General features: G+C 44.4%; 1 pseudogene; it reads right to left on the reverse strand.

The window, feature by feature from the left end:
• Nucleotides 1–3,057: 3,057 nt before the first annotated feature.
• LOC114818539 (uncharacterized) lies at nt 3,058–3,864 on the reverse strand (annotated as a pseudogene).
• Between the last annotated feature and the right edge of the window lie 707 nt (nt 3,865–4,571).

The following is a 4,571-nucleotide window of genomic DNA, read 5'->3' on the forward strand; positions in this document are numbered from 1 at the left end:
CTAATTTGGCTGGGAAGTCATCCAGTGAAAGAGACCTGCTGGCCCTGCTGATCGGGTTCCTGACCTGCTGGCCGTGGTGACATGCACACGAGTGCTGCGAGGGATGGAGCAGGAGCTTAGTTCAAAATAAGGTATCAGCGTATAAATAATTAACCTAGCTGTTAGCATGAAGTTCTGCAAGTAGTACGCTGTGAAAGAAAAACTCCCCACACGCTTTACCTACCCTGCACCCTCTCTTCCTCTGCAAAAGTTCACGTCCTGCTTTCTTCCATCTTCTCTGCTAGCAGCTTTAAAGCAGTAGTTTGTGAGATTTGAGGTGTTACTAGGCTGGGAGAGACTGTTTCTCAGCTGTAAAAAATCTGGGAGTTTTGGCAAAAAACTGTCAAAATCTGGGGGTCCCAAGACTGTTGAAGAGCCAAATGTTAACCCACAGTGATGTCACCCTTGTTTCTATTAAAAAGTTAATAGGATGTGTGCTTTTTCATTATGAAATTCAACAGTCAGGTCTGCTCCCATGCTGTGTGAGATGGAAACCTCTGCAGGCACTTGGCTGCTTGCTGCAGGGGCAATAATCTCTTATGGTACTTTTCAAATCTGTCCATAAATAAGGAAGAGCAAACTAAGGAATTTATCGCAGGAGATTCCTAAATCCTAAGTCTCTGCAATAGAGAGAGAAGTCTAAGGTCAAGAAGGCAGATGGTGAGATAAGTCAGGACATTTACTACTGTGCGTATAGCAGGAGGGAAATGGTTAGCTCGTTATCTCCATATGTTGTGCTGCCATGTTTTGAGTGTTTCCATAAAACACAAATTGCATGGCAGAGGACTGACCTGCCCCTTGAAAGGCCATCCTTCCTCTTCTGAACTGGTCTCTGGAGTCAAGAGCACTCAAGGTGTGTTTGTTAGTGCCAAGGCATTGCAGGTTACCTATGACAGCGAGATGTCTCCTGAAATGCTGCTGAAAGAAAATTGTGATTTTATTTGTCTCTTGACATTTTGTCTCTGCAATTCAGGCAACTATGTAGGTCTCAGCTGAGGATAAAATACTAGCATTAAAAAAAAAAGTGTTTGTTTGTTTGTCTTTTAAAAATGCATCTCTACTTACACAGCAATATTTGCTTAACAACTTCACCACTGTCATCAATTTTTAAACAACAATTAGAAGTGTTAAGTTTACCACAAACACTCAATTCTTCGGCTGGCAGGTAATCGAGATGGTGGCAAATTGCAGTTTGCAGTTGGGTTGCTTGATCTGCCAATAGATCAAGGGCACAGGCTGTTTCATTGGTAATAATTTCCAGGACAGCTTGTAGTCAAATGATGTGATTTAGATGGTAAATAGGTTCTTGAGCACCACTGACCCATTTGTTAGGGTTCCAAGTTGCAGGTCCGTAGTGCTGGATGATATGTTGAGGGGGTCTGTGTCTTTACCCCAAGATTGGCTACTCCCATCAGTGAGGGAAGTGTCAATGATTTTGGATTGTTTTTCCCACTTCAGGTCATCATATATTGGAGTAAGAAAAAGAAAGGATGGATTACCCCAGCATAACATACTCCTGATCAGTTTGCTGGCAGCACTTTATCTGCATACCCAGTTGTGTCTCTTAAGAGCTACTGATCCATTAGCAAAAGGTCCTCTCCAATATTCCACATGAGGTGAGGGGTCAAAATAAGGGGTAGGGTCTAAACCAAATGGATCACTTTCAACACAACAATGTAATGATTCCTTTGTGGTGTTTTCACAACAGGGTATGGCTGAACATAGTTCTTCCCATGTTGTTCTCCAATAGGGCCAATTTATCTTGTTATAGTATTTACAGTTATAATCTTCTGCTTCCTAGTCCTAAATACAGTCATGGCTTATAGTATCATGTCGACTGGCATTAGACATGAGAGACCAGAAGAGGGGAAATGTGTTCACATACCCCTCATCATTCACCCAGGCACACATGTGTGAGTTCATCTTTCCATGTGGTCCCTCTCCCACCTGAACGATTATGTTTCTGTTTTGGTGGGTCCACTCACACGTGCTACTACCCACAGAGGGGCGGTCTTTTTCTGTTCTATCTAGATAATATTTGCCTTTCTATGGAAGTCGTATGTGCCAGGCTGAATCATGAGATCTTTCCCACATTTTATTCCCTACTCACTAGCCATTTCAGCAGCAAGGGCATAGCTACTCAGGGCCAACTTGACAGACCTGATGGTCCTCCACATATCCAGCATTTTGTGAGTTTATAAACACTTGCTGTTTGCTCAGCCAATTGCATATAAGAATTTTCTATGATTCCCTTCATTCCCAAAGTCTCTGAGGGGAGAGCTGATTGTTCTAAGGGTTGCAGCCCGTACAATATACCAAAACAACAAAATTGACATTATTCTCTACAAATCCATCCTAAAGCTTAGAAAGGTTATGGAAACAAGTACAAAAATGCAAATGGTCAAGATCACACACTTGTCTGCCCACATTCTTATGTTCCTGCGGAGAACTTCTGTGAAAAGAAACAAAAACATCAACTCGCCCTTACTTGGGCTTCATCTTCACAGTTAAAATGAAGGAACAATCCAGCAAGTGTTAATTTTATGTTCTTTTCCCCAGGAATCTTTTTATTTTAATAGCTGAGATTTGAGCCCCAGTATCTACCAAAAATGTGACTGGGACTTACTTTGGCACTACAATGCCTGTAATTGATAAATCACCCTGACTGTTTTCAGTGAGCTGTCTAATACGTATCCAACTATTAGGATCCAGTTTTCTACCGGATTTTGGGGCTATTTTGTTCTAACAGATCAATCAAGGAGGGTGCGTTGGGAATAGTATTTCTATGATCTACTCCTCTATTTGCTGATTCATCGGGCCATCCTGTTACCAACTTTTCTAATTTGTCTGTTGGCAGCCTGTCCATTAACTCACCTGGGATCCCCTTTTGCCCTTCCGCCCACAGGCTGTTATGCCTGTTTGGGATGTCTGTCCCTCCCAGTGGTCTGGTGAGGGGTGATGGTCTCTTAAAAGGTGGTGGAGTTCTCTTATCACTCCAGAGTGTAGGACTGTTTTTACTTCTGCTTGTTTCAAGCTCTGGGAGTCCATTTTGGTGGCCGGAGGGTTGATGGAACCATACTTACGACCATAATTAATCAATTCTTGGGCTACTTCTCCCCAGGTCCACACTTTACTATCTGAGGACTGGCTGTTGTGGAGTAAACTCTTCTAAAGCAGCTGCAACTCTGTCACCTCCGGGCATCGCTTGTATTCTCCCCTGTAATTATATGCCAGTTGGTTTTAAGGAGTCAGGGAGTCCCCTTATAAGGGGAGTCATTCATTCAGGATCTACTGGCATCATCATCGGAGATTCCTGTGTAGGTTTTAACTTTGGATCATACATCATCTGCAGACAAGCTGTCTTCTGCATGCTCTCCACCCATTGATTAACAGTCCCCATAATTGCAAGGGGGTCCCCCCTCTCCAAGGGGTTCAAACCACCAGCCCAATAGGCTGCTCGTTGAGTTAGAGACCAGGGGGCACGGTGGTTTCTAGTAGTTAAAAACACCCCCGGTCCCCAATACCCTTCTTCTTCTTCTTCACTCAGCAGAACCTGGGACCCCCAGACAGTGATATTCTCCACACATATTCCATGTCTGATTCCCTAGGAGTCTGTCCAAATTCCCTTTTTGATTTTGCCAACTCAGTGTTGGCAGTGTAGGGGACTTCTTTAGTTGTAACCTGCGGGGACTGGTCTTGTTCATCGTCATAGATATACTCAGTTTTAACCAAGGGTCTCAACGAGGGTGGTTCCAATTTCTCTGCTTTCTCTTTTGCTGCTGCCAAATCCCTAAAAGGGTAACTGATCTCTGCTGGGGGAGGCATCTCCTCGTGGGCGGTATCAGTGAGGAGATGCTCCTTAAGGGCAATTTGTGGATGTTTCACTAGGCCTTTTTCTGCTTTAAGTTGTTCCTTTAATTCTGCCACCTGCCCCTGAGGGACTGGGAGAGGTTTTGCAGAGAGTCAATGGTCTGGGATTCCATGGTCCCTGCCTTCTACTGGCAGCCAAACTGCCACCCAGAACAGCACAAACAGTTGCTTTACCCTTTCCTGCCCTTCCTCTGGCATCTTTTTGTAAAGCATGCATTCATTCAACCACACTTTGCAGATGACACCAGTTTCCCTGAGCCAAATCCACCCCGGGCACAGAGGGTCGTGCTTTACACTTTTCTAGAAAATCATAGAATCATAGAATGGTTTGGGTTGGAAGGGACCTTAAAGCTCATCCAGTTCCACCCCCCCCTGCCAGCAGCAGGGACACCTTCCTACTAGATCAAAAAAAAATCAAACAAAACTTCTCTTCCCGAAGGAACGGTCACGGTTCTGCTGTCACTCATCTTATTTAAAGTGGAGGGGAGGTCATCTCAGGAAGGCAGCACGTGAGTTTTAAAGACAGATTAAGCCCGCTCCTCTTTACTTTCCCCAGAGGTTTCACTTAACACACGGAGGTAGGGTCCTCTCAAGAAGATTGGTCCTCTCAAGAAGATTGCACGCAGATTTCAAGCACAAGGCAGCCCACCCCCTTTACCCTC

This window comes from Antrostomus carolinensis, unplaced genomic scaffold (assembly GCF_000700745.2).
Source record: "Antrostomus carolinensis isolate BGI_N321 unplaced genomic scaffold, ASM70074v2 scaffold17894, whole genome shotgun sequence".
NCBI classification, from domain to species: domain Eukaryota; kingdom Metazoa; phylum Chordata; class Aves; order Caprimulgiformes; family Caprimulgidae; genus Antrostomus; species Antrostomus carolinensis.